The sequence below is a fragment of the Equus przewalskii genome, chromosome 9 (genome assembly GCF_037783145.1).
Source record: "Equus przewalskii isolate Varuska chromosome 9, EquPr2, whole genome shotgun sequence".
NCBI classification, from domain to species: Eukaryota; Metazoa; Chordata; class Mammalia; order Perissodactyla; family Equidae; genus Equus; species Equus przewalskii.
In genome coordinates, this window is record NC_091839.1 from 43,640,967 (window position 1) to 43,662,040 (window position 21,074).

The following is a 21,074-nucleotide window of genomic DNA, read 5'->3' on the forward strand; positions in this document are numbered from 1 at the left end:
GCATTTGTAATGGATTTTCTCATTTAATTTTTGTTCTTGATACCTCCAGCTAGGTTACTTGGAGTCACTAATGTCTTGAATCCCTAGATTTGGCATCATTCTATTTCTGGACTAATTCTGACCAAGTCAGCCCATACTGAGAAGATCACTGGTGGTGGTGGTGGAAACGAGTGTCACGAGTTATTCTTATTATTAGAAGGCTGTTATTTTGGGCATCAAGGAAAAACTCTAGGCATCTCCATGGTCACTGAGCCATAACATTCCCTTCACACTTGCAATGTTTTCTTTACTCTGATAATGGGGACTGTCTTGGTCTCTTGTTCATATTCCAGCCTCCTGTGTACATGGAGTGCTTCCCTGAACCTCAGCTCACTTTCCTTATAATCATCACCTATAATCTTCCAATCTACTCCTAGCTATCTTCAGTATATCTCCCATGGGAAATGTTTTCCAAAATCAAGTTAGTTATACTACTCTGCTATGTGCTTTTATAACCAGCTGTATTTTCTTAGTACCAATCATACTTTGTGTTTCTATCTGTTTAATTTTTCATTTTCTCCATTTGACGTTAAGCTGTCGAATGTATCAGCTCGGAGCCTTTGGAAGTCAGCCTCAGAGACTGACTCTGGATTACTTAAGCAGATATTAGAATTTTGGAAGAATAAAATGGGCAGTTAAAGAGCTAGAAGTTGTAAAGAGGCTGAAGAGAAATCTCTAAAAGCAACCAACAATACACTGCAGTAGAAGTGAAAGAAATTACTGGGAATTCATTTCAGGATGTCAGTGATATAATAGAAAATTCCGACATTTTCAGATTTTTCAATATTCTGGTCAATATCTTTCAAATTCCGTTTTAAAAAGGGAATGTCTAAATGGCTATGAAGATCAAACATCTGCCCCTTAATTAAAGAAAGAAATGGCATCTTGACTACAAGCCCTGGAAGAGTGTTGTATGGAAGAGGCAAATGCCTCCTGCAAAATAGAATGGCCAATTGGAATGGTAGTGGAATGCATGCAGGGAATGTATGATGGGGGTTAGGCAGGAAAAGCACCATATATCAATTCCAGTGAATGCTCAGAATTGGATCCTATAACTTAAAAGATAACTGGCAGATAATGAGTACATGGAGGAGGCCTGTGATATCCTTTGTCTCTTTTTCTAAGCTTCAAGCAAGTGGCTGTGACTTCCTCATCTGCACTAGAAGCTACACTCTGTTCCCAGTGGGCCAACGGTTGAGAATGTTCTTTTTCTGCCTAATTTTGACTATTACCGCTACCTTTTAAGAACATCAGTTCTTAACCATTTTTAATTCATGTGTACCTTTGAAAATCTGATATAAACTGGTGAATCATTTCCTTAGGGGAAAAAATGCTCATAAACACACATATTTACATTTCACTTGAAGGGATGTACAGAACTCCTAGAACACATTTATATTGTAAAAATAATAATATTTATTGAGAATTTATCTGTAGTGGCCACTCTTTTAAATGTCTTATATAGTTTAATAGTCATGACAAACCCAAAGATGAGTATTATTATTATTTACAGATTGAAAATGAAGGTCTAAAGGTAAAAATTAATTAACCTGGGCAATATCTCACAAACAATAAGTTCTGGCAATGGATTCAAGCCAGGCAAATGTAATTAGACAGCCCACATTGCTAAATGATGTGATATACTTTTTAGCTATGCTGCATACTGTGATGAATACCAGATGATAGAAAGTTGGTCTATAACATTCAGGAGCTTGCTTCTTATCTTGTGGCAAAGATAGGATGTACAAAAAGAACTATGGTGAAAAGAAGAATGTTAAATACAATAAAATAGAGTTAGAAAATGCTAAGAGAGAGCAAAACTGTGATTTTTCACCATTAGGACAAGTTTGATGTTTTTAAAGAGTTGTTGAGTGTCCACTTCTGGCTCAGGGATGTCTATATGACAGTTGTGGACAACTGAACTAGGCTCTTAAAGGATGGTTTTCAGAGGAACACAGTGAGGAAGAGGAGAAAATTCCAGGATAAAAACAGTGTGGCAAAGAAAGCCAAGATGGAGAAGTGTGCTAGACTTTGTATTAGTGCTCTGGCCAACAGGAGAAGTTAGTTCTGTCCCTATCATCAACTAGCCAAGTGCACTGGGCTTCAGCTTCCCCCTCTCTGAAGTGGAAATGATGTGTGCCTGATGACTTTGTGGACCCTAATGTGAGGGTTTATTGAGTTACTTTTAATGAAGAATTTAATGAAAGCAAATTACATACTTAATAATTTACTAAATATTGGGAGGAACAGAGGGGAAAGGATATGTGTTGAATATTTTTTAAGAATCTACAATCAGGTTGGAAGAGAAAGTCATACCTTTGAAAATAAATTGGAAACCTATGAGATAGAGATTGATGGGTAGATAGATAGATCTAAATATGAAATGAATTGTTTATATATCGCTCCATTGAACAAGAAGTAACCATGTCTCAAATTCACCAATACCATAACCTCTATTGTTGCCACCACCATTGCTTTGTAAAGAGAGGGAGTTTAAAAGGAAATAAAACTGCTGGAAAGGAGTATGCTTTAGGCAACGTGGAAAAATGTAAAGAATTTTATGATTAAGTTATTTAATATTTTCTACCTAATGTCAGAATTCTATAGGGGCCATAGAACATATATTTAAAAGGTGTGTGAGGGACACCATTCATTAAAACCTAGGAAAAATAGTTGCAACTTTATTAAAAATTGACTAATAGGCACTCTAGATAATTGAAATGACAGCTTGTTTTGACAGCTGCAAGCAAAAAGGTACTTGTTCAAAACAGTGAGTGTAAATCTTTTTAATTTCCAGAAAGAAAAATGATGTACAGGTTTAATTTAATTCAGTCAGCTCATAAAGTGTAATAATAAAGGTAACTCTTCACCTGACTAGTGAAACCGGTAATTGGAGATCCTGCCAATCACTGCACTTTGGGGCTGGATGGGAAGACCTTTGAAGGCCCTCAAGTGGAAGAGCTAATTTCCCCCAAGATCCTCGAGGAAACGGAAATCAACACAGGAGCAACCAAATATCCCCAGAATAACCTTGGCAAATACCACTTAGTGTCAAATTTGGAAATCATGAAACACTTCCAAAAGTCTTTTGTCACCCAAATCTCCTAACAAATAGAATGAAGTGGGAACACATTCATCATCCAGTGCCATGGCCCCCATAGGTATTTTGTAATTATTCTATAAATGCTAAAGAGTGAGATAAAAAAAAATAACAGAGGGAAGTTTCCTAATGGACTAAACAAGTCAAATCTCAAGTCAAAAATAATCCACGTAACATTAAAGTGTACCAGTTTTCCCTTAGTAGGACATGGTTGCTTGATTTTATTACATTTCTACCCATAAAGGAAATAAAAAGCACCAACAAATGCAGCTGATGAACCAAATCATGGCTTTTCAAACTCACTTTATATCTGATTAGAAGAGGAAAAGTGAAACCTAGGTGTCCAGCCTCAGGATCTGAGCTGTATGCTCTCCTGGTTTATTTTTTTAAATTTTACTTTATTTTATTTTACTATTTTGTTTTAGATCTAAGTAAATATTTTATTTGAGACACAACCGGCTGAGAATTTAAATGTCACTTTGATCAGTTGGGCTATCCATTTGCTAAGAGAACACACAATTGAACCACCAAAAACTAAAACTAGTTCATGAAAGGGACGTGATCCTGTATTTTTAGAATTTTCTACACTCTATGTGGGAGAGTTTGTCATAAAACACCTTTGTTTAAAATGTTACAGAGCATAGAATTGCCAGGAACAATTTAAGCTCCATAAATGTTTCCTCTAAATTGAATCAAAGAGGGCTGAGAATCCTATAACACTGTGTGGAAATCCAATGCTTAGTTTTTAAATGAAATAATTTCAAAAACTGGAGCACCGCCATCATTCACAGCCATCAGGATCACTGTCATACTATGGGGCCTTGATTTCTCTTCATTCCTAGTGCGTCCACACTGGAACTTTCACTTGCAATTCATACAGTGAGGCAGAAGGATGAAAAAGTCTGTGCTTTAGATCATCTGAGTAAATGGCTTTTTTGGTTCACAGGTAAATCTATTCCCTTACTTAATCCATAACCTTTTGACCTTAAAAGTGAAAATGTTCCATTAGTCTGATTTCTCAGGTCTGTTTTAATCACACGGTATTCATTTCTTTGTTCATAGTTAAAGATTTACATTGCATATGTTTAATCTCTTATGTGTAAACAAGGGCCATAAATTATTGATCAGTTAATATGGTCCATGAATGAATGCATTGTTCTCAAAGTAGACCGATTTTATTTTTAAAAGAAAAAGAACCAATCTAAATCCTTAATGTGTGTGAGGTGTTATACAGGAAAAATGCTTTTAAAATTTAATAACAACAAATGGGAATATGCATTAGGTTAGATAGTCCCTGGGGAAAGTACATTCCATTCAAAACATTTATTAACATAAATGATTATGTTACTATATTAACTGATATTAAAATGTAATGCCACATATATACATATAAAATATATATTTAGCCATTACTCTATTTAGCGATATAAATTAACTTTGAAAAATTCAAAAGCTAATATTTGTTTTAAAATACAAAAATGCAAGCTATAAATATTCAGGAAATTAGGAGCAAAGATTAGATGTAGATAAGCACAATTATAATGCATAAAGATGAACTAAGGAATTTAATTGATGCAGAAGCCAATCTGGAAATTCCAGAATGAAAAAATTGACAGTTGCTTCAGAGTCAAGATGACAGTAAAGATTTACAGAGATAAATGAATCCACGGAACGGGGAAGTAATGCTATCACTTAACTATATATTGTGTCTAATATGTGACATAAGGAAAGGAGATGGATTTGTATTGATGGATTTAAGTAGACTGCGGCCTGAAACTATAATCCAGGAAAGGATTGCAGCAAAGATGAAAGTCAGTCTTCTAGCCCAAGCCCTGGAAATACTCAAAGTTCAGAGTAGGGGAACTCAAATTCTGAACTCAAAGTTCAGAGAGAGTGGAAGTGGGATCCCATGATTATTAATAACAGTGTTGGCCATTCATAATTATTATCATTTTTGAAAGAAACAGCTGGCCCAGTCAACCTTTCTTCCTTCTCGCCTCATCCCCACTTTTTACAATCAATACAAAGAGGCAGGCTACAGAAGCATTAAAGCTAAATCTGGAAAATTGCTCTGTGAAGATAATAGCCGATCTGCCCAGGGAGGTTTGGAGTGGGTGTGCCTTCAAGAGAAAAAGAAAAGGGATTGATGTAGTTTTAGAACTCTATAACAGACAAAAACAAAGAAAAACAAACAGAAAGTAGTTGTTCACAAGAGAAAATATACTATTTTTATGCTAAAACAAAGTTCCGCTTTATGTTTTCACTTTTAAGCTAACAGTTACTGAGTGCTTACCATATGTGAGATGCTGGTCTAAATGTTTTATATATAACTTACAACAACCCTATGTTGAAGATTCTATTATTTATATTTAGCAGATAAGAGATACAAGGAGATCAAGTAAATTATACCAAGTCTATGGAATTTATCAGTGGCAGAGCCAGGATATGAACCGGGCAGACTTGGTTCCAGAGCCAATAGTGTTTAACTCCTGTTCTATGTTGCTTCTCATTTGTGATGCTGGAGGAGGCGTGGGTCCAAGCCTGTCTGTCTGCCTTCCAATCTCCCTGACTTCATTTTCTAAAAATGGATTATGCACACAATAGCTCCTTGAGAGACTCCAAAATCACTTTTAACCTTCTTTTACAGGGAAGAAAACTTAGGAAATAAACCTAAAACTCACCAGAAGAACCTCCTTCTCCACCTAGTCGAGTCCATTTGTCAGATATGAATGACTAAGAAAGTATCATTAACTATAGAATAAAAAACAACACAAAAGAGAAGAATGAAGATAAATAGATCCAATGAACGACCCCACAGGAAAGTGACTATTTAATGTAAGAAGAAAAAAATAATGAAGGCAAATTTTTATTTATATCATCAGGAAAATTCAACTAGCTATTTTATCCACAAAATAGGTAGATGCTCTTATGGAAAAGGTGCAAACAGCAGAGCAGATGAGGAGGTGTTGATGGAAATTTAAAATGTGACTGGAAAAGTTTTTTAAGTCAATAGGAGGCTGAAAAATAAAAAGGAAACTTCAGAAGGCCAAGTAAGTAATCTGGAAGATAAAATTGTGGAGATTTCTCAGAACAGGAGAAAAGATAAATGTGTAATAATTATTTAAAAGATTAAGAAGTGAGTGAAAAATGAAGAATCAGGGAAGGAAAAATTAAGGATGTTCAACATCTGCTTATTAGGAATTCCAAGAAAGATAACTGACCCCACCCCTACCAAAAAAATATATTCATTACTAGTTGAAAAGATCTCCGTTATTACTGAAATGCTTGATACTTCATCAGTGAGGTGAATGAATAAAAAGCAAACACCTTGTCACAAGCTTGTAAAATTTAAAAATTTCAAGAATGCAGTTAAAAGCCTACCCAAAGAGAAAAACAAAACAAACTAGCAAATAGGTACACACAAAGAGATCATTTAAAAAATAAAGAGAATCCATTAGCTTCAAACCACCATTAAGAATGCCAGATACAAGGGGCTGGCCCAGTGGCGCAGCGGTTAACTTTGTATGTTTCACTTTGGTGGCCCAGGCTTCGCCGGTTCGGATCCTGGATGTGGACCTATGCACTGCTTGTCAAACCATGCTGTAGCAGGTGTCCCACATATAAAGTAGAGGAAGATGGGCACAGCTGTTAGCTCAGGGCCAGGCTTCCTCAGCAAAAAGAGGATTGGTGGCAGATGTTAGCTCAGGGCTAATCTTCCTCAAAAAAAAAGAATGCCAGATCTGAAAACACATTGGACCAAGGCATACAAAAGTGTGAAAGAAAATTATCTTAAAGCTAGACTTTTAGACTGAACTACTCATTAATGAAGAACAAGGACAAAATAAATACATTTTAATATATATAGGAACAAAATCTTAGCATCTATATATAATTTAAGAAATTATACTCAAAAATATATTACAGCATATTGAAAGAATATCCTAAGGAAAAAAAGTATGAAATATATGAAACAGTGATCTTAGCCCATTATTCCAATGAAAAGATATCCGAAGAGGACAGCTGCACATAGTCCCGGAAAATAATCTTGTTTAAACTAAAACAGGAAGTTCAAAGCTTCATGAATAATAAATACCTTTAATAGGAAAGGAGAATACATGCAACAAATATTTTATTAAGAGGCTAACTCTTCCTAAATCTTTTCTACCAGCAATGAGAAGGCAGAATTGCAAATTAAAGCTAAGAAACACAAAACAACAATAAAAACAATTATGCTCTTAACAGAAAACAAACTAGAATATGATATGGTTCTGAGCAATCGAAAAGAGACTGTCTGACATAAACGCTTTGAAAATTCTCCTTTGAAGAGCTAAGTTGAGGGATATGGATTACAGATCCTTTTCTACGGATCCAATTGTACAAATAGTTGTACAATGAAAAATATTTGCATACTTATAAATGTCTATTAGCTTTCAAAATTCTATTAATCAATAGGCAAAGTACATGAAAGATTTCATTGTCGGAAAAAAATCCCAGAAAGTAGATACAACAATACTCAAAACATACATGTGATGACACAGATGAGAGGAATAGGAAAATGAAATGAAATGAAGTAAGGAGGAGGGAATGTCTCTATGCTAATTTCTTTGTTTTACATGCTATGAAGTCAATAGAGAATCTCTAAAGATGGCAGATTAAAGAAATAAAATCTTAAAACAGATAATTCTAAGTTATAAATTTACCACTAAATAATTTAAAATAATAACAGATATTGGGAATCAGCGATGTTGTTTAATGTTGATAAATCAAAGAAACATGACATAAGCATTAAAAAGAGAAGAGATTATAATCATAAAATGAATTAAATTAGAACCTATAAAAGAAAATGGATAGGACTGTTGGTGGGCTTGGGTGCCAGTCTTCTCATTTTATACTGTTCTACTATTTGAAATTGTAACTATATGGATGTACCCACATAGGCATGCTAGTGTACATAATATATATTTTTATAATTATCTGGGTAATGAAATCCAGAATACTAGTCAGTATAATTGCAAGAGAAAGGAACGCTGCCTTAAGCAAGACAGGGAATACATTGGCTCATGTAATTAAGAAGTCCAGAAATAAATGGGCTGGACTTGGTTTGTTTATATAATGTCATCAGTTTATCTGATGACTCAGCTTATCTTGATGTAAATTTAATTCTCAAGTAAGATGTGTCCATCTGGTGACAAAATGGCCAGCAACAACCCGAAGTTTATGTTCAACCAGCCAAGCAACCCCAAATTCCAGTAGTCCTGTGATAATCCAGCAGTTCCACAAATAATCCCAACACTGACTGCCCTTGCCTGGCTTAATGGAAAGAACAGCTAACATGTATTAATCACTTACTAGTTGCTTAATACTTTTCTAAATATTAGAGAAGAGAAATAGCACAGGCTTTTACTGCTAGTGAGTGTTAATGCTGAGATTTGAATTGAGGCAATTTTACTCCAAATCTGGTGATTTTAATCAATATTCCACATACTCATATCTGAACCAATTATTGTAATCTATTGACCAGGTCTGGTTTACCTCTCTACCTCCACAGTTGAGTGAAGTCAGCACGGTTAAACCATGTGGACTGAGAATAGAGCAGGATACTTCCTCCAGAATTGCTACACAGATTAAAAAATACTTGACACCAGCTGCAAAGAAAGAGAGAAGGAAAGAGATGACGAGTGTGAAGCTAAAAGAAGAGAACAATCAAAGAGAGAGAGAGAGAAATAGAGAGAGAGAAACACATAGACATAACCTGGTTTTGAAATGGCTTTCCAGTTTCTGATTCCAGCCCCTTTTGAGGCACTGATCCCCTTCTGATACGGGTTCAGTGGTAGAATAGACCCCTTTTCACCCAGTATTATTTTTCTTTTGCTTAAACTAGTTAAATAAGTTTCTAGTTTTTGTAGCCAGAGTATTGATTACATTATGGAAAAGGGTCTGGATATGCCTTTTTGGGTGCTATATAAGATCCGATGCAATCTTTGTATATTTGTTTCAGGACTTCTTGTGCTAAATTTTTTAAAAAGTTAAAAATGGAAGGAAACAATTAAAAATGCTAGCTCTGTGTAGTGAGGTAAAAGTGACTCTGAATTACTTCTTTATTTACTGTATCATTTATATTTTCAGTTTTTTATGTTAAAAAAATTCCATTAAATTGTTCTACTGATGATTTAGAATATTTATGACAGCCTAGCACTAATGAAATTGACTGGATGCCACTAACAGCCACCACAAAGAAAAAGAAATGAGCCATCGGGCCATGAAAAGACAATGGGAGAACCTTAAATGCATATTACTAAGTCAGAGAAGCCAATCTGAAAAGGCTACATACTGCATGATTCCAACTATATGACATTCTGGAAAAGACAAAACTATGGAGACATAAAAAAATCAATGGTTGACAGAGGTTGGGATTGTGGGAGAAATGAGCAGGGAGAACACAAAGGAATTTTAGGAGAGTGAAAATACTCTGTATGATACCATAATGATGGTTACATTTGCCCAAACCCATACATTGTACAATGCCAAGAGTGGAACCTTATGTAAACTATGGACTTCGGGTATTCATGATGTATCAATGTACATTCATCAATTGTAACAAATACTCTGGTGGGGAATGAAGATAATGGGGAAAGCTATGCATGCATGGGGATAGGTTGTATAGGAGAATCTCTGTATTTTCTCCTCAATTTTGTTGTCAACCTTAAACTGTTCTAAAAAGTAGAGCCTTAATAAATAAATTAATAAATAAAAGGGAGAAGGCAAGTAAATGCGAGTGGCTCTTTATACTTGCTCAGCAATACAAGGAAAATATAGGCATATCATGTCCATCTGTAAGTAAAGAACAAAAAGGTGTCATTCTGACATATCAAAGAAGAGTATATGGCAATATGTTGATTTGTGTCGTTGGAGTTAGATACACCTAGTCTGAATTCCAACTCTTGCATTCTAGGGAATCTTACACAAGTTACTTAAGTCTTTTGTATCTTACCTTTTCCCATCTGTAAAAGTAGATATGTAGGATTGTCATGAAGATTAAGTAAGGTAAGACATATAGGATACCCATTCTTGATTCAAAATAAGCTCTTAAAAATGTTTGTTGTTCTAATTTTTATGAAGTGGAGTAAAAGAGTAAAGTCTAGCTTTAGAATTACACCAAGGTACAGACAGAGGCAGAAGATGTGAGGATGGAGGAGAAAAAGTACAAGAGACAGAGAGGGAGAGAAATATCCTGGATGTCTTGAATAAGGCAGTGTGAAGGCCCCGACCTTGAGAAGAAAAATAACTTGCTTCTAGTTACACTGCAAATTTAACCTTCAATTTTATCAATGCGAAAGGGAACACTAGATATTTCTCTAATATATTTATTTCATTCTCTTTTTTGACTCTGTTTGTGCAATCTTCCATACTTTATCTCTTGGATTGTTTCATTATATCCTTCACAAGTCTCCCCATTTCCACTCTTGATCCTTCTAAGCCCTTCTCAATATCTGCAGTGATCCTAAAATGGAAATGTGATCATCATCTCCCCTGCTTAAAATCCGTTGCTTTAAGAATAAAGAGCACCATCATTAAAACACAATTCTCTGCATTATCTGATCCTCGTTCTTCTCTCTTTCCTCCTCACTTTCTTATGTTCAGAAAAATAAGTTATATTCAAATATTCTACTAATTGTTTTGAATATGTATAAGAATTTGATACTAATGACACTGTCCATTTACCATAGTGTTATCCAGGCCACTGAAGGCAGGGAAAGTTACCCAAGAAAATGTTCCAAATTTGTTCCTAAACTTTGAGGCACATACGCCATATGCCTTCCAGCCTCAAGGTTTTTGCATTCCAAAGAGACAAGCTTATTTCTGAGTCTACATTTAGTTAGAATGACTGAATCACATTCCCACTGGATCATCTTCTCCAAGAAGTCACACAAAGTGTCTGAGGACTCAGATCATCTCTAGCTTCTTATTTATCTCTCTGTGAGCGTAAAATCTATTAGATAAAGTAACCATACAAAACAACCTGCCAAGATTCAATCAGCTTAATCGAGGCTTCAGTCTGACTCACATAGTCATTCACTGTTGAACTTTCTCCATTTTGAGTAAAATGAAAATGTGAAAACTTCAGGAAAAAATAGGATTTAGATTTACAAACAGATTTACAATAGATTATTTTTTAAGTGCTTAATATAATTCCAACCTAATGACTGAAAGTAGAAAATAAAATTCTAATAGTGGTAGCATGAAAGAAAGTACAAAGCATAATAAAGCATCCATAAGTAAGATGAATTAAAGTTGGTGGCAATCTGACTATACATCTGGTGAAGGTGGAATTTTGAAAAAAGCCGACTTTACATAGCATTGGATCATTATATATCTCAGGACGTAATATCTCCAACACAAATTTTGAATAACTCAGATATGTGGCCAAAACTGAAATAAACATTTTTCTCTTTTGAAAGGCACAGCTGTGGTATTTAAAGATGAGTTATAGAACTTATGTTCCAAAGTATTTGAGAATTACAGCCAATAGAGCTTCAAAACATAAACTGGATATAAATAAAAGGAAGGAATCAAGCATTTATCTTGAGTTTCCTATATGAACCATAGAATTGGGTAACCATAGAGTAGATGAAAGAAAGTGCCTCGTCATAAGACTATTTCAACAAACACATGAAGAAGGAATGACTGAATTGCAATATCAGGATTTGTCGAATCCTGACTAATTGAAGGATCCAGAGATTGAGCACCGAGGGCTTCTAATTTTATCAAAGGAGACAATTGATCATTAAATACTCCTGTGATCCCTCATGAAATGCAACACCAGCCAGGAAGTAGATTTGCTCAAAAAGAAACATCCTAGCCTGAATTTGATTAAGCCTCTAGATTCAACTACAAATTTGCGGGAAAAGGAGAGGAAGATGTTAACCCACAAAGGAATGCAATCGGCAGGGTCCCGGCTGTGGAAAACTATAGGACAAATAACCCAGTTCTTTAACAAATAGATTTCAAGAAAGTGAAATCGTGGAGGGGGATCCTCTTGATTTGAAACAGTACTTTAAAAATAGCAGGCAACACTGAACTTCACTGTGGAAACACAATTGCATGATCAAGGAAGTAGTTCTATAAAATGAGGAGAGGTCACCTAGCGGAGAGAGAGGGGCCGGAATTGGGGGCCCACATAGGGACTTCTGGGGTGGCTGGTGAGGTTTTATTTCCTGATCTGAATGATGTTTACAACAACATTCACATTTTAATAATTTAGTAAACTACATATTTGTTTTATGAGATTTTCTACATTTCGTATTCAACAATAAGAATTATTTAAAAAAAAATAGATACTAGAGCCAGAGTTAGACAGAGGAAATAAGTTGTTACTTTAATATACTCTAGAATTTGGCATCAAATCATAGTTACACTGACTTAATCCCTTTAATTAACAAAATACTGATGAAACTATACCTAATAATCTATTTAACAGTCTAGGTTGGTGTTTCGAAGATGTAGCATAGCTCTAAGAATTTTTTTTAATGTCAAACTACTTTGTGCTTTCTATTTCTTTTATTTTTTCACTAAAATAAATATTCATTAGTTGAATTTTTAGAATCTAGAAATCTCACTGGGATAGTTTTTGGTAAAAGAGATTAGAATGGAATACATATGTGGATTGGTTGGCTATTAAGTTTTTTTGTGTGTGTGAGGAAGATTAGCCCTGAGCTAATATCTGTGCCAGTCTTCCTTTATTTTGACGTGGGATGCCACCACAGCATGGCTTGATGAGCTGTGTGTAGGTCCACACGTGGGATCTGAACCTGTGAACCCTGGGCCACTGAAGTGGAGCCCGTGAATTTAACCACTATGCCACTGGGCCAGCCTTGACTATTAAGATTTTTAACACATTCAACCTATCTCCCTTGAGTGTTATAAGAATTATTTCCAGATTTAATAAAGTACCTTAAGCTCTTTAGAGGAAAGCACCATATAAATGCATAGCGAATCATAGCAATAACAATGATGATATATCCTTTGCTTCAACACAACCATGGTCAGGTGACCAAGACTGATGAATTCATGTACATTGGGAAGACTGAGATACGTAGAAAGCTAAGGGAAGCAGTAGCAAGGATGAAAGAGAGAGAATTTACCGCTTTTAGTATCACAGGAGTTCAGGAAAGCTGAGAACGACTAGGTACATTAAATATGACTAATATTCACCTCAATGTTTTCCTCCTAACACTTGCATCACTTAAGACACAAACGATGCCAAATTTCTGAATTTGGTGCCAATGATCTCAAATTTCTGAATTTGGTGACGTGTTTATATAACAATTTCAAACTTAATATTTTATACCAAAATTATAAAGAAAAGACTGTCTTTTCAGCAGTTTTGATTAGTAAAAACTTCCTTCATGTGGAAAATATTACACATTTAAAAATCATTCAATAGAACCTAATAAATTCTTCTTTTTCTATAGCTTCTCCCTTGAAAATTGTCTCACTTGGTGAATCCTTGAAGATATGTGTGTAGCTATATAAGAACAAATATTCTACAGTCACCTTTTATTTGTCAAACACAAGCTCAAGGTCTCTTAAGCCAGAATAATGTATTTGGTGAGAGGAGTTTCTCAGAACAAGGCGAGGGGAAGAGAGAAGGAATGCAGTTGATAACACCCCTGAGTTGCAAGCCCAAGGCGTTGGATCGGTCAGGAAAGTGGAGTCCACATAATGCTTCAAGTGGCATCGGCATCAACACATCTCCCAGGGCAAGTTCTGCGGCCCAGCGAGAGGGCTCCGATTCCTGAACAAAGGGTCTCTGTGACCCTTGGTCTCACCGAAACCTGCAGAAGATGGCCTCGTCTTTCCTTTTTCAATCTGGTTCTGGGAAGGCAGGATCTGCCTTAGGCAACATTTCAAAGGAAGCGTTTCTGGCTCCTCTGGCATCTCTTTATCCTTTCCCAGATTCCCCTCCATCTATGGAAACTCCCTTCTCTCTTAGCTCCTGTATTCAAGAAATCCATGCTGAAATGCTTTAGAATAAGAAAATTTTTTAGAAGACAAAGAAACACACTGGGAACCACAGCAAATGAATCACCACATATCTTGAAGAAAAGGCCCTTAAGACCAGAGTATTAAAGACCAGATCATAGCTAACAAGTTTTGGGTGTTTTTTTAAAGATTGGCCCTGAGCTAACATCTGTTGCCAATCTTTTTTTTCTTCCTAAAGCCCCCCAGTACATAGTTGTATATTCTAGTTATAGGTCCTTCTAATTCTGCTATGGGGGACACGACTTCAGCATGGCTTGATGAGCGGTGCCACATCCGCACTCAGGATCCAAACTGGCAAACTCTGGGCCCCCTAAGCTGAGCGAGGGGCTGGCCTCTGCTAACAAATTTTAAGGGAGCGGAAATGTTAAAAAGAAAAATCAAGATACTGGTCATGAATAGCTTTGTAGGTTGCCTTGATGATTTTATTTAAAGATAAGTAATTATTACTTAATTATATTAATAAAATAAAAATTATTAATACAACTAACAGCAATACCAAAGTAGATAACTTGTATCCTAGAAATTCTTTTTGAGATATGAGTTATAGAGTACCCATTCATTAAATGCATTCATTAACTGGATTTATAGCTGGCAAAATGTGAAAGCATTTAATAGCCGTGGATGTTTTGGGACAAGTGTGCCTTTCATTTGCACTTTGCTCCATTCCCCACCCTTCTGCTCTGCTTAGTAGTTTAAGAAAATATTTTTTCAAGCTCCTTTGACAGCTAGGCTTTGACTAGTTCTGTAATGAAAGCACTGGAGGAAGATTGGAAAGCAAGAGGTATTTTCTTTCTTGCTCTGCCTCTCAGCCTACGGCGAAAGCTGCACCTCTCCCATGGCCCAGATCCCTCTGGGCAGCGCAGCCACATGGCCTGGCTTCCAGAATCTGGCTACCCCGCTGCCTTCCACTTTTCCTTTAACCATTGAGTTTTTCCAGCTTCCCGCTGTTGCTAGTCTGGCTTGCCTAATTGCTTTAAATTGCCCAACTGGATTCTCAGTTCTTTCTTCACTTGCATACCGAATTTACCCAAACGTTGCCTGTATCCTGCTTTCTGCTTTACTTTGAAAATCCTATCCTGCTTTTTGCTTTCCTGAAGAGAACCAAAGAGATGCAGCAAGTATTAAAAGCCCAAGCACTGTCTGCATTCAATGAGAAGGGACCCACGCTTGCAGAGCTGTCAGACAATTTTGGAATCTTTCAGTTTAGTTTGTGTTCCCATCCTTTCAGTCCTGGTGCACATCTGTGTCACATGAACACAGCACTTTGCTGGGGGAGAAAAAAAACAACGCAAGGTGTTGGTCCTATGCGTAATGCTACTCCCTGGGGCTCTGCGCTGTATGCACTCACAGATAAACTATGGTAGAAGACAGAATCCAGGTAGTGGTAAAAGTTTGATGGAGGAAGCTCCAGGCCCTGTAAATATTCCTTTATGAAAAGAAAAAAAGAAAGATGCATATATTTAATTTAAAAAGAATCCCATATCTGTTGAAATTGGATGATGGTAACGTATTACCAAAAAGAGAGAAACTCCATGGGGTGCCAGAAAGATGGACTAATACAGGCGTAGAAGGCTTGGATTCAAGCCCTTAATTTGATCTTTACTTTCTGTATGAACACAGGAAGCTAGAAAATGGCACTGAGCCTTAGTTTCTGCATCTGTAAAATAGGACTAGTCATAGGAATACCTATCTTACAGGGACATTCTAATATGTAATAGTTACACCAACCTTGTCAGCAATGTAGTAGTTGCGTCTACCTTAGAAAGGAGGCATCATATTTTGTCAGAGGGTGGGTAGTCACTTTCAATGACTCTGCCAGCCTTTCTGTGAGAAGAGAGTCAGTAGTAGGCAAGTTAACGAGATTTTGGATATGTGAAACTAGCCTCAGAGTCAATGGGGGTGTCAAGTTAAAGATGATAGGATGGCCTTGAAGACACTGGGAGATAAGCTACGTGGGTAAAGAGAAGTAGCTGGGAGAATACCGGTGGGAGGTGGCAGGAGAATTAAGAGCAGGGAACTCAGTCTGATTTAAGGGTTTTTGCTTTGCCCCCACACCTATATGCAAATGCCTAATTTTAGAGAAAGTTTAGGAAGGGGAACTGAAACTTATAGCACAAAGTGACCACGAAAATTTAAGCTCTTGCCTTCCCCCTGAAAATTTGTAGAGATTTTGGTGAGGGCTCCAGTCTGCCTCAGATGGGTGTTGATTTGCAATTTATTTCACTCTGCAAGAATCAGGAATTTCAGTGGATATATGGACCAAATCATATATGAGAGAATACATGACAAATACTCCTGCACTAGGCAAATCTCATTTATTATTTCTAATATTCCTCTCAATTTACGTGTAATGGTGATTCCAAGAGCTTTCCTTGATTTAAACCTTGCATTAGATAAATGTTTCAATTTTTAACTGGTAATCATCGGGCTCCTGTCCTGTATACTATTTTAACACAAAGGAAATTACAGGACTAAACACTTCCCACATACTTGTTTCTTACACCAATCAAATAAAAGCACACGTAGGGCACTGATGGTGCCCTGTGGGTAGGCGTCAGTCTCAGCTTCAGTCTAAGCGTCAGATGGCTTTCCACCATTGCAGTTAACTGTGTTCTTGGTTTGACTAAGAACCACTCAAATAAGTTTCTTTCACGTGTCATTTTCAGAGCAGACCCTGTTTTCACTCCCTGGCCTTGTGTATCAGTTAGAGGTTGTTCTGCAAGCTGTGTGTTTGACTCGACACCCCAACTAAAGCCTGCCCCAGTAATTGCTTCATTAATGGAAGATTGCTTGATACTGGATATCTTCATGTAGCTTTAAAAGTCTCCTGAAAGCAATAAGTTCCTTTGTGATATCAAATTTTACCATCATTGCACCTGTAATAGAAAACACGTGTAAAAAATAGTGCCGGTGCTATCTCTATATTGGAAATGCTTGTCTTAATTAATATGCATTATTTGAAGGAATGCACTGGTTAACATATAGTTTATTAAAATGAATGTGCATTGCATTTAGATAAGTGTAACTCCATGAAAATGATGCTTTGAATACAATGAGCACCGCTGGAATTTAAATGAGCAAAAAAAAAAATCTTCATTGAATTTTTTCCTTAAATACAGGCAAATAATACAATGCAATTTCATATATTTCCAGAGTAACTTTCTCTGATAACATTTCTTTGAGGAAGATCAAGAAGCAAAACACAGATGTCATTACTGTATTTTCTATATTTCATATGTTCCTTTTTGAAGCATGGCTAATCTAAAAACACGATGATTTTCTCTGCCTAGTTAAAAGATACATCTTCTAAGGATTCTGATATTTGGCATTTTAATATTTCTTATCAGCAGTGCCATACAACCAAGTAAGCGTGGTTAACTTTAAAACTGTTTCATATGTAGAATAAACAGATTGTAGGTATTATTGATTCTTTTGTTCATTTTGTAATGATGTGGGATGACTGATGTCCTTTTTCAATGGTTGTCCAGCAAGGTTAACTGTCAGGGTGGTTCTATAATGTGAATCTGGCCTTTAAACTTCCATTTAAAAAATAGAAATAATTTCTTTGAGTGAAAACTTCTTTTAATGAATTGAAATATATTTATATCTCATTTGAGGATGGATTAAACCAGAGGCAAGCTTGGGGCTGTAGCATACTAGCATACTAGAAACAACGCATTCAATGTACTACTAGTAACTTCTTAGCAATTTTCTGTCCAACATCGTCCCCTTCTCGTTCTTCATGCACAAATTTATTTTTCATCCTCGTATGAGGTTATACCATTTGCAATGAGTAACTATTTGCATTTCTCTGATGATTGTCAAAGTATGCAACGCATGTTTGTGGAGTAGTAATTAGCAAAGCACATGAATGTCTGTTAAGAAATATTGGCATCTTTTGAAAAATAAGTCCAAGCAGCATATCACATCTCTGCAATGGAAATTATCTTCCAGAGAAACAGCTCCCTGGACTCAGAATATTACAGCAAAGTTAGAATTGGAATGCAAACCTTTTCGCACTATGGTTCCATCTCTAATATCTACTTTAATATGAGCATTTTTATGTTAAATATATATTGTCTCCTCACATATTTGAAATGAATATCTTACGTATATAATCAGCAAAAAGATTTTCATCAGAAAAAATTATAAATGATAAAGTATCATAAGTTTCTCTTAGTACAAGAATTCAAATATTGTTCAGTGAGTATACACGCTTGTTCAGACAGTTTCTATTTCAAGCTTCTATGTCTGCCTTCTAGGTATTAGGACGACTTACCCTACAGTATATGAGTGTGTGTGTCTTATAGTTCATTACAAAACTGATATCAAAGTAAAGGGCCAAAAACATCTCCATTCCTTATGCCATATTCAAAAATTCAGTTTTTTGTTAAGTATGTACCTCATTTCAGTTACTTTAGACTGGGAGAATTTTAACTCACATCTTGAGTATAAGATTTTTTGACTTTTACATTTCCACTGATTACGCATTGGCTTAAGCTACCCCTGAGAGCTGAAATGATCAATGGTATATTCTGGAGAGTTTTTCTTGTTTTTTTTTTTTAAATTTATTACTTAAAATTCATGTATTTTATCGCAAAAACAGGGTCTCCAAAATTCTTTCGGATAAAGTAATACAGCTATATAGTGGAAACCAGAAATAGCAGGAGGAAAAAGAATCTAAACAAGCACAGGACATAAAAAAGAGAATGCATTTGGTTGACATTTGAAATGGGAAAGAGAGTCAATGAGGCAGAGAGATCCAGAAAGGTAATTCCAGAAGAAGGAGAGAAAGTTTTCACACTGACAGTAGTAAGATGATGTCAAGAGACCAAGAGAAAGCTAATATCATGCATTAAAGGGGAACTGGCTGCATGGTCCATAGAGAAGAACGAAGCTCTCACACACGTTCAGGCAAGTGTCTGGAATGTTTTTAAATGAATCATGGCAGTTCTAAACAGCCTCACACCGTTCACAGCTGTATGGAAAGGAAGGTCCTTTATTTGAAGACTAGGTTTATACAGCTCGAGATGGATGTGAGGGAGTTAAAAAAAGAGAAGACTTTCTTCTGGGACCTGCAGTGTTTTTGGAGAACAAAATGAATAAAGTCAGTTTTGCTGTTTACTCACTACATCTCTGTAGCCGAACTGGATACTGTTTTCTTGCCATAGTGTTTACCTCTCAGAGGAAGTTGATTGGATGGCCATGTGTCTTTATTCCACAACCACTCCTGCCAAATTGAAAACTGGGGTTGGTTGTTTTCACAAGCAGCTTCCCTGAGTATGATTAAGGTCTCATGCGTCCATCACAGATATGTGGACCAACCTGTGTTTCCTCACAGGAAGAAACAGGGGCTCTAAATTAGCCTTGAAACTGAACTGGAATTTACATCTATTATGAAGTAAAAGCATAGATAACTAATTCATTAAAATTTACAGGATATTGGTGAGTAGGTCAGTGTTTAGATATAATTTGTATGGTAACTAATGCTTATTGTTCTCAGATCTATCCCTATTTTCATTTCACAGATATAATTTAAAGATAATCTCTCCTGCATTAAATTCCTTCAATGTAACATGTTTTGAAATATTCTAGAATCCTTTATTGTAAAACTATGCATTTATATGTGATAATTTCATTGAATAAACATCTAACAAACATCTAATAATAATAATATAAACATCTAATAATAATAACAAAAACATCTAATAAATAAACAGCATAAACAATAAAGAACCTCCCAGTTTTCATGTGTATCTTAAAATCTCTAACTTCCTTTCTGTTATAAGGTTAAGATAGATAGACATCCTTAGATTGTCAAAAGCTTATATTCCCCTTCCTACCATTTCCTCTAAATCATCTCTCTCTCTCTTTTTCTTGCCATCGTGTGTTCCCCATGTATGGCAATATCGTTGTAATCTCTTTCATCATTTTTCTTTCCCTTCACAACTGTCTATCACTCTGAAGACCAAATGCATTGTCTGCGTAAATTGTTCATCCTTAAATTTTATATTTCCTCTGCAAGTATAGCCTGCCTTTTATCAGTGAAGGAAATGGGTCTGTATCACCTTCTTTAACATAGTTTTAAGATGACAGAAATGGAGTAATTTAATTTTATATCACTATCTCATCATTGTCATGGTTTATTCTATTATAATCGTTGGTTTGGAGACTTTAAAAAAAGCAAAAATAATGGACTTGGATTTTTCGTATTATCACTATAACCATTCATTAATTTTATAGTAGGAAAGATTGTGTAGTAAATTGTATTATTTTGATTAAACAGGAAGTACCACGTATTGTCAATTTCTCACCGTCCTTACATGATTGTAAAAACCTTCATTCTAAAAACACTTCTAAAGTCTCTAAATTAGCAACTAGTCTTTTGCATCTGGCTTCTTTTACGTAGAATTATATCTTTGAGGTTTATCTATGTTGTAACATGTATCTATAATTCACTTTTTAATTGCTGAGTAGTATTCCACACTATGGATAAACTACATTTGGATAATTCATTTGCCACTTAATGGACATTTGGGTTGTTTCCCATTTCTGGCTGCTATAAATAATATTGCTATGAACATTCACATACACATCTTTGTATGGATATATATTTTCATTTCTCTTGGGAGATTCTAAAGAGTGGAATTGCTGGATTGAATGCTAAATTTGCATTTACCTTTTTAAGAAACTGTAAAGTGTTTTCCAAAACAGCTATAGAATTTTGTATTTCCACCAGCAACGTATGAGAATTCCGCTTTCTCCTTACTTCTCTAATACTTGAGAGTGTAAGTGTGGAAGGCTTACTGACTCAAGATGTTTGAACACAATCCATGACTTATGTTTGGCTGAACACAAGCTATGAGGACATAGAGATGACTCCTAGGAAGCT